The sequence below is a fragment of the Pseudovirgaria hyperparasitica genome (assembly GCF_010093815.1).
Source record: "Pseudovirgaria hyperparasitica strain CBS 121739 unplaced genomic scaffold EJ05scaffold_23, whole genome shotgun sequence".
NCBI lineage: Eukaryota > Fungi > Ascomycota > Dothideomycetes > Acrospermales > Acrospermaceae > Pseudovirgaria > Pseudovirgaria hyperparasitica.
This window is the reverse complement of record NW_022985571.1, coordinates 275973-287032: the sequence shown is the minus strand read 5'-3', so window position 1 is coordinate 287032 and position 11060 is coordinate 275973.

The following is an 11060-nucleotide window of genomic DNA, read 5'->3' as shown; positions in this document are numbered from 1 at the left end:
CTTATTAGTAGGGGTTACTAGAGGCCTAGTAGTAATCTATACTAATATAAGTAAATCTACGTAAAGTTCTTTAAACTTACTTAAATATCTATAAGTAATAACGCTTCTTAGTTATATAAGTACTATATATTATAGATTTAGTACTACCGTGAGCAACGTACAACGGAAAGCGATAACTATAATAATATATAGCTAGATTATTAGAGCCCGGCCTAGGTCGGGGTAGATTAATAGCTTTCGACATATCGGTAACGTATACGAGATAGGGATTATTTAAAGGCGCCTATTTCCGTACTAATTACTTTAGAGCGTCGAGATTTCGGGAAACCATATTATAATTATTATTAATTTATACGGATTATTACGAATTATATTATTACTAGCTAAGGATAGTACGAAAATTAGTAAATTACGTAAATCGCACTAAATTATAGTAAATCTATATAAATCTATGTCTATAAGGATCGGGTGATATACCTAATAATCTAAAAAACTCTATAAAGAGTTAAGAGGTTTTTTAAAGAAAGGAATATTTCTAAGAAAAGATTTTAATATAGGTAGTACCCGGGCTTACCTAATTATATCACGTGATACGCTAGGCCTAATTAGGTAATCTCACCTATATAAGAAGTTAAGATGGATAAAATCTAGTTTGTTAGGAAACGCTTATATAAATCTTAGATCGGCGAATATTAGTAAGTATCTAAGATGAAGCGTAGAGAACGACTAAGGTCTTACGAGACTTAGGATAGGGATATAGGGATAGGTAATAATCTAGGTCGCTAAGGGTAGCTTCCTAGAGGGAAGGGATAATTATTAGGACTTAGCCTTAGGTAGGACTCGACCTATATATACCTTAGCTAATAGGGTTAGGAGATAACGTGAAGGGCGGTAAATAGTTACGTGCTAGATAGATCGGCGTCCCTTTATATATATACTCTCGAATTCCTACCGAAAGGGTTCGGTAGTAATTTATTCTATGATAGAATACACCCTATTGTTCTATCTGGCTACACTACTATCCAATAACCCTATTCTTACAGTCTATCTATTACGGACTATACTAGAGTATAGTAGTCTAGTTACGTCTACTCTAGTATTAGCCCTAATAATATTCTTCTTCTTTTTATACTTTGCTCTAAAGTACTTAGCTATATATAAATCTATAATTCTATAAGTATTATATTTATATATATATCTAATTAAGTCTTATAAGTTTTATATATATAAGTTTTATATATATAATAACCTTATAATCTATTATATATAATATATAAGTTATATAGAATAAGAGTCTAGCTCTACTCTATTCTATTCTATAGAAGTACGTTCTCTAGTATTCTATAGAAGAGTTCTAGTTCTACTCTACTCTAGAGCTATTCTATCTCTACTCTACTCTAGAGGTAACTAGCTCTATTCTACTCTAGAGACTAGACTAGACTCTATAACTTCCTTAGAGACTATAGACTAGGAGACTTATATTAATATAAGCTAGTACTAGCTTATATTAGATTAAGTAGGAATCGGAAGTACATGGATAGAGATAATATATTAATTAATATATTAACTCTTAGCGTACTAAAATGGACTAAATCGGATAGTTATAGAATACTATTAGTATTTAGTATACCATTTAATATATATTATTAATTCTTAATAATAACGTACGTAAATTATATATATATAGACCTTCCTATAGCCATAGATAGTCGTCTCTTTAAGTCTTTTAATTAAATATACTTTATATACTATATATTATGTCCCTTAGTCTTATTCATTTAAGATACCTTCTACACTACCTATCCTCCTAAGGGTATTATATATATCTATTTTATATATACCCTTTTAAAACTTTAATAAGTCTATATAACGTTATTAATAGTCTTTATATTAGTAAACTTAAACTTTAGTTTACTTTTATTTATATACGCGCTTATCTCTTACTTTCTAGCTACTATCTTAGAGGTAGCTCTACGGGTTATATAACTACTATATTAACTAAGCTTATATTTAGTTCTCTTATTCTAAATTTTCTTCTTTAGTATATCTATCTTACTCTTAAGGTAAGTTATTAATTTATATACTATCTCCTTTAGTTTAGATCTATTTAGGTCTAGAGTAGTCTATTCTTATTAGAGCTAGTTCTATATAATCTATTTGTGTTATTATAGTTACTAATTTAGCTTCTTTAATTGCCTTTAAGGCTAAGTAAGTATTCTACTCTTAGATCTCTAGCTAATATATATATATAGATATCTAATACTAGTTCTATTTCTAAGCCTATCTTCTTCTCTTATAAGACTTACTCTAAAGAAATTATCTCTATCCCGGCTATACTAGCTAAAAAATCTACTTATTATAGTAGTATAAAGGCGTACTCTAAGTTAGAGAAGAAGATAGCTAAGACTACTACTACTATTACTACTAATATAGTTACTAGTTACTCTAATCTAGATAATTCTAGTACTAGTATTACGGAATAGGTAGCTAGAAAGCCTATCTATATCTACTTATACTATCTATCTACTCTATCTTCTTTAGAGGATAAAGAAGATCTTATTATAGATAATAATTAAGAGTTTATATCTTTACTACTCTACTCTAAATACTATTTCTCTTTTTAGTCTAATATAGACTAACTTAGTTACTCTAGGTTCTTTTAGGACCTTAATATTTACTCTAAATCTAGCCCTAGTAATAATAAGATCTAGGTCACTAAAGGTACTAAATATAGTTATAGTTTATACTATAGAAAAATAGTAAACTATAGTTTAATATACTTTAAGTATATTAAGACTTATATAACTAGCTCTAAATATCTCTTCTACTCTAACTCTAGTATTAGCTACTACTCTACTAACTATAATAGATCTATATATCTAATCTTTAAGGTCTCTACCCGCTACTACTACTATACTATTCTTAGTAAAGTTTATCTTTAGATAAGTCTATTAGACTATTTTAGTCTAGAGTAATCTAAAGTTATCTATACTAATATATTTTTAGATTTCTATTTATATATAAGATATATATAATAATCTTTATATCTATAAGACTCTTAGCGGTTCTAGTAGTTATCTAGCTTCTATATATAGGGAGTTTAGAGAGTACTATAAGCTCTTTCTAGAGGTTATTAAAGTATAATAATAATAATATTATATAACTAGGTAGAGTAGTACTCTATAGGCCTATGCCTTCTCTAGTCTAAGCTACTATATAAGAAGAAACCCTATAGAGAAAAACTTCCTTATATCTATAACTATATCTCGTTAAACCTCTATTTCGTCTTAAGTATATAGCTATAGAGTACACCTATTAGCCTATAGCCTATATTACCGTTATTTCGCTCTTAGGTAGCACGTATAGATATAGAGGTTATTAGTTAAGGGCTACCCTTAACTAATAATCGAGGTTCTCCCGGGGTTCTTCCGGTATATATTAGGTTACTACTAGCGTATACCGGGTCTCTTCTAGTATATATTTCCGGGTCCACTAGTACTAGAGAAGTAGTAGATATATAAGTATCTATTAGGAGACGTCCTTAGAGTACTTATTAAGCTATCGTGCGATATCTAAAGTCTTCATGACGTGGATAAGCTATTACCGTTATATATAGAGGTTAGGGTATATAGCTAGATAGTAGCGTATTATACCTCTCCGGCTATACGCCTTATACTATAGAGAGGTATTAGGAACGCCTCTCTTATAGATATAGTATAGAAGTTCTATAGCGCCCGTTCGGGCTTAGATAAGTATAGATACTTAGGCTTTCGTTAGCCCTTTATATATCTATTTACTCGGTTCCTTCTATAGCCCTCGAATCCACTCTAGGTACCTATCCTACTAGGAGGTCTAGTAGGCACGGAGTGCCTCTTTCTACGTATCTTAAGTCCACGACTATATATTTTTTACGAGTTCTTAAAGGCTCTACTAGTCTAGGAGAGCGTCTAGGTTATCTCGGACTTCTTATACTACTTAGCTAGAGTCGGCTTCTATTAAGCACCTATACCGTATTCGATTCCGGCCTATATATAGAAGTGCGCGGTAATATATACTAATTCGTACGCGTAGCGCGGTAAAAGTATATTCTACGTTTTCTATACGTTTCTATACTTATTATTTAGTGAAGTATACTACCCTCTATATCTAGTAGAAGTTATATATACTTATAACGTCTATCTCGCGTCGTAGTAGTACCGTGTTAGTAGCTTTATATACGCCTAATATAAGACGGAGTATACGGTTCTATATAGATTCGATCTTTATTCGCCTAGTCTATATAAGGGCTATATACTAGTACTCGTATCCGTACGTAAAGGCGGGTCGTACTATAGATATATATAGCTAGCGTGCCTTATCCTAGGCGGTTCTCTACGTAGAGGCTATAATCTATTATATAGCGGCTTCTATCTAGAGGGCCCTAGAGACGGCGTATGCTACTTATAGTCCCTATTTAAGCTTACTATCTAGTATAACTCCAAGCGCGCGTATACTTTATACTAGTAATTTATTAAATACGTCGATTCGGGGGCGTCGTTCGCCTTCCCTAGTTATCTATTTCCCTTAATAGTTAATAAAGTATATAAGCTAGTATTTCTCTAGGGCGAACTTTACTCCGTGGCGTTTTATCTACTAGAGGTATCTCTTATAGTTCTATTCTAGTCGTCTATACGTTTGGTTAGTATTATTATTAATAGCTAGGAGGTATATATTATCGGCGTATCCGACTATTTCTATATACTTTATTCCTTAAAGAAGGTCTACCGTAAAGAAGAGGAATAGGATTAGAGAGATAGTGCTCCCTTATAGGATGTCGTATACCGTCTCTTTATATTCGCTCTAGTACCTAGGGATATATATCTAAGTTATTCTTCCTATAAGGAATAACTATATAAAGCGTATAATCCATGCTAGTATTCGTCTTATCCGGAGATTATAAATAAGTCTTATATAGTTTACCTTATTAAACGCTCCGGCCATATTAAGGGAGAGGAGCGATACTACCCGTCCCTATTTCTATACGGCCTAGACGACTTTAATAATATATTAGATAGCTATTATTAGAGAGCTATCTACCTTTACCTTCTAGTTCGGAGGGAGGAGATTATATTTCTATACCGCGGTACTTATCTTCTTCGCTATCGTAGCCTCTAGTATCTTACCTAGGTAGAAGAGAAGGGCGATTAGTCTCTATTCCTTTAGGGAGTTAGGGCTCTTTCCTAGTTTCGGGAGTATAATAGTATAGGTAACTCGGAAGCTCTAGGGGTGGTACCCCTACGTGACGCATGCTTAGAATATATAAGTAATAAGCGGTAGGGTCGCTTTTATAGTACTTTTTAGGTATTAATTTAGAATTCCATCTAGTTCGGGTGCTTTATCATTTAGGAGTATCTTAATAATATTAAGTATGTCCTCCTCCGTAACTTCTTTAGGGATATCTACCGCGTATAGGTATTTAGCGCCGTGAACGTCTAATAGGTCTACTAGTTCCGGGAGAGGGAACATGGTCTTCTATAGGGCCTTAGTTTTCTTAAGGCTCGTGGAGTATATTCTCCCCTAATATATTAGGGGAGACATAAGTAGCGGGGGTGTCGGAGTGTCTACGCCCTTAGCCTATTTCGCTATACGCCATAGCCCTATTACGTATCGTGTCTATTAACTAGTAATTATATACTACTATTTACGCCTTTCGTTACGGAGGACTTTATCGCGTTATTATATCGCTTTCTTCTATTCTTTCTACGACTCGGGTATTCTTATATAGTATATACGTGTGTATAGCCTTCGGGCGTCTTATCTACTTTCCCGTACTTAAGAAATCCCCTTTACTTCTAGGGGCTAGTATATTTAGTATAGTACGTGTTTATTTCTCGTATTCTAGTATATTTATAGGAGGCCAGGTGGCGTAGTAGTAGTATGCTACGTTACTAGAAGCGTTTATTATCTAACGTTATGGGTTCGAATCCTATAACGGCTACCTTTTTACATACTAGTTTTCGCACGCTCTATTAAAAAGTATACGGGGCTAAGCGAGCACGTAACGTGAAGGTTACCGTTATATAACTACTTAGTCCTAAGCGACCATTAGGTAATGTGAAAATGACTATACCGTTATTACATGATGAGAATTACCTAATATAGCCACCTACCAAGCCACCTTAAGTAGTAGAGCGACGCCTAGAGCGGCTAGACCCATAACTAGCTTAGCTCGAATCATAGAATTTTCACTATATACCGGGGCCTTGTCTACCCTAATCCGGCTTAGCTTATGCTTACTCCGGCTTGGTAACCACGAAACAGACGGTAATACCTAATTAAGTATCCCGCCTATCTATAGATAATTATATAGCCCCGAAGAATAATTTCCGAATTCGGCCTAGCTAGGGTTAGTGCTAAGGCATGGACCTATTAGATATATACCCCCTCCGGCATTAGTTATCTTAATTAATAACTACTACCCGGCGTAAAGCTATATTCCCATAGATAGGAAAAAACACGGTAATATAGAAATAAAAGACTAGGCCTAGCCTAGCGACCTACCCAATTATAAGAAAGGTAATACCTACTATAGTTGGTTAGGGCGTTATTAAGAGCCGGTACTAATATAGTAATAAAAGCCTAATATAAGGATAAGAAGTAAGTTTATTACCTAATGGGATTCGAGGACTTAGACTAGGCTAGGTTAGGTTAGTAATAGGGTCTAGTTAGGGAGCTAATCATAGGAGGTTTTCTTATATACATAGCAGCTAATACTAGAGGAGGCCTAAGCCTGTGGAGCATATATATGGCTATATATATAGTTCTTCCTAGTTAAACACTAATATTAATATTATTATTATTATTATATTTATAGGAGTATCTATACGGCCTAGTCTATGGCTAGGTTATTAGATATATCGACTATAGAGGGATCTAGGATCGCCGATTCTAGGTCCTTTAGGTACTTTTCCTAGTCGGTGTCCTTCTATATCTATCGTCCCTATTATTTATTCGGGGTATATACGTTTATTACGGTTTCTATATATTTATAGTCGGAATCCGTCTATACCTAGCTTAGGCGGTAGTATTAGATCCGGTAACTAATATACTCCGTGACAAAGGTAAGGTTAAGCGTAGACCCGTCTTCGTCCTATTTATGTTTTTTCTATATAACTTATTCTATAGGTGTAAGTAGGTATAGGAAGTCGTGGTAGCGGGTATATAGTTCTCTTACTCTAAGTTCTTCCCTTACTACGGCTAGGCCTCCCTACTATTAGTAGTAGAGGTTAAAGTCTCCTAGGAGGATGTATTACTCTAGTTCTATAGTACCCTTAAGTATCTCGTCTAGTATAAGTATATATTATTAGTTATATATATTATATATATATAGGGGGCCTATATCTATTTATAGGTGTAGTGTTATTCTAAGGTTATCGCGCTTAGTATACGACTATAATAAGAGTAGTATTAACCTATAAATATAGAAGAGGACTTGTCTTTCTAGTTCTAGAGGGTGTATAGTATAGTATCCGGGGTGTGTGGTTGGTTTACTCGTCTGGTAGTATTTATAGAGTTCCTAGATAGCGAGTATTATAGCCCCGGTCTCTTCGAGGAGCGTCGCCTAGTTCTCCCTTTTATATTATATATTTACCTATATAATTTAGAGTATATTCTAGTCCCTTATTAGGTACTAGGGAGTATATATACCTATATACTTATTCCTTAGAGGCGCGACTATCCTCGCGCGGTAGCGGCTTTAACTATGCCTTTTAGTCGTCCTATTATCTTTAGGATAGTCTACTATCCCGTCTAACTACCTTCCGGAGGGGAGGTTAGGGGTGTTATAAAGGAAGGGCCCGTGGTAGGTATTATATTCTATAACTATCTCGCGCCTCTCGCTTTTATCGTGCGAATATATTCTATAATCTATTTGTATTTTATACACGTTAACGACTACGACGGGTATTTCCCGTTATAGTTTAAATACTATACTATGTCCCTGTTTCTTAGTCCGTCTCCTCGCGGTTTATAAGGGTACTCCTAGATAGTATAGTCTCTACGGTACTATCCGCACTTAGTCTTCTATAAGTACCTTTATATAGTATATCTATACCCTTAATAGTTAAAGTACTATATTATTACCTATGCCCTATCCTATGGCTCGGCTATAAGGAGCTCTCCTTCTACTAGGAATCCCTTCTATATAATATATTATACGAGGGCGGGGTCTCGCAGCTCTATGATTATAGTAGAGTGTTTTTTCGCCGTCGTCTTAATCGCCTATGGGTTCTTCTACCACGCTTTTACGATCTTAATCCCTAGGTATTTTCGCGTGTTAGATTATTCTATACGTATAATATCCTCTACTCCGATAGCCTATCCCCGTACGGGTACTATATATACTATAATCGGGTATATAGCTACCCTAATAGACGCGCCGGGGAAGATACTACCTATTATATTCGGATCTTACGAGATGTTTTACTACGTAGTATTTATTATAGTAGTAAGTACTACCCTACCTAGCGTAACTTTAGTAGCCACGACGCTCGACTATATTCCTTTCTATTCGTTAATCTTATTTATAATTTCCTTTAGGGATGCCTATTAGACCTACGCTAGCGTGTCCTTATCCTAGATTACGATACGTATACTATATACTCTATCTATAGTTCTAGTAGTCCTTAGTACGGTAGCTCCGGGTATTACTATAATCTAAGCCCACGTGTTATAGCGCTCACCTTAGAATAGCTCTTCCTAGATTCTCCGTAGGCTGGCTTCTATTTAGTCGAGTCTACTACTAGGTTCCTCTCATGGTAACTTCCTTTCTTCCTCCGTAATTCCTCTTAGATTCTAGATAAGGTCCTAGAATATATAAAGGAGGGTCTTCTTTCCCTTCTTAGCGTCCCTCTCTATATATATTATCTAGTATTTAATTTTATCTAGAAGGGTCTCCCCTCTCAGGGTCCCCTCGGTCTAGGTTATCTATAGTACTTTACACCCTTAGTTAGTTCCTATATTTTAGATAGGTATCTAGCTATCTATATTAATATCGCTATATAGCCGTTTCTACTATACTAGTAGGGGTATATCCGGCGTCTACTAGGGTATTACGATACCTAAAGCCGCCATGGTTATTAGTTAAGGGTAGCCCTTAACTAATAAAAGGGGGTTAGCGTATCGGCGTTTATTAGATATAGTCTATGCTTATATTATTAAAGAGTCTTTAAGCGTATATATATAGTGTCTCTATACGTCGGTATCGTCGTGTATTATACGCTATACGTACGTACGTATGTCGGAGGTTATTATACTTGGTATACTCTATTGTTTAATGTATGTAAATCGCTGTTTTGCCCCGAATTGACTAGTTTAGTCCGTTAGGGTGTGAGAAGTTTTTGGTTATTAAAGTATAAGTTTAGAAACTATTAATTACTATTAATCTTAGCTTATAATTTTTAGTCACTATAAGATTTCTAGTATCTAGACTATCTATTCTAGGGAGTTAGTTTTAGCTACTAAGGCTATAGAAGAGATTTATAGTATCTCTTTCTATCTAACTTATACTACTAATAGATCTTATAAGAGATCTATTAGTTCTTCTTCTAAGTTACCTTATAAGAGGGTATATATTCTATTCTAGATTATTCTAGATTATATTAGCTAACTTTAGATCTAGTTGCTCTGTTCTAGCGTGTAGTTCTTTTTCTACTAGACTCTAGTTAATTAGATATCTACTCTAGAGAATAAGGTATCTAACCTCTACTACTATATTATCTATCTAGATTAGTTAGTTTACTCTAAAGAGAAGAATAAGATAGAGAAGTAGCTCTATAGCTCTATTTACTAGGGTTTCTATATAGTATATATTAGCTCTATCTATCTAGTTTCTATCTATTTTAGTTCTTTTTAGACCGTTTAGATATCTATCTACTAGTTCTCTAGTAATTTAATTCTTAACTTAATAATATTATATACGTTCCTATTTATTCTATAACTATTAAATTCTAGGTTCTAGTTTCCTTTTAGTTACTTAAGTATAGATATTATATATAAATTAGTTTATCTCTCTAAATTATATTAGAGTATCTAAACTAGTAGTCTAGTAGTTATTAGTTTAGGTACTCTAACTTTTTATATTATATATCGCGAGTTTAATTCTATAGTAGGGTACCTTTTTAGTTTCTTAGTTCTATATTCTTCTTATATATAATAGTCTATATTAGTCTATTCTAGACTTTTCTATATTATTCTATTATAATATATTATATTACGTGCCTATAATAGTTATTTATATTTTCTTTATATTTAGTAACTATATATCGCTTAAATTATAGGGCTATCTTATAGAGTTTTCCTAGTATACGTTTAAGATTTATAACTTAATACTTTATTTTCTATAGTATTCTTCTTCTTTTTATAATAGCCCTAATAGTACTAGGTTTATAGTAGTAATATATTACCCTATAACCTCTACTTATATATAGATATCGCGGTACTTAAGATATATACTATAGGTTCCTAGGTATTCTTATCCTTAGTATAGTTCTTCTAGTAGATTTAATACTTCTAGATACTATTCTTATCGAGCCTATATTTAATAATATAGTCTACTTTATATATATCTAGTCTATCTTAGGGTATAATAGAGTATAATTATATATTTATATAATTATATATATTAGATTAAAACCTTTTAAGTAATAAGATATAGAATATATTATAGACTTTTATATTATTTTCTAGATTAAGCTTATAGACTCTTATACTAATATAGCGTTTAATTTAGAAGGGACTAGCTATTTTATAGTTAAGCTTTTTATTTACTCGCGACGTCTATATATTATAGATATTAAGAAGGACTTTATATCTCTCCTTATATGTTTAATCTTTAACTAATCTATTATAGTACTTTATATATAACTTATTTACTTACTAGATTATTATACGATAGTTATATATAGTTTTAAAGATTTTAATTACTAGTTTCTATATATAGATATTAATATCTATTATTCGGTTAAACTAGACCGTATAAGGTTTAAAATCTATCCTTAGACTACGTTCTAGGTTCGCCTAGA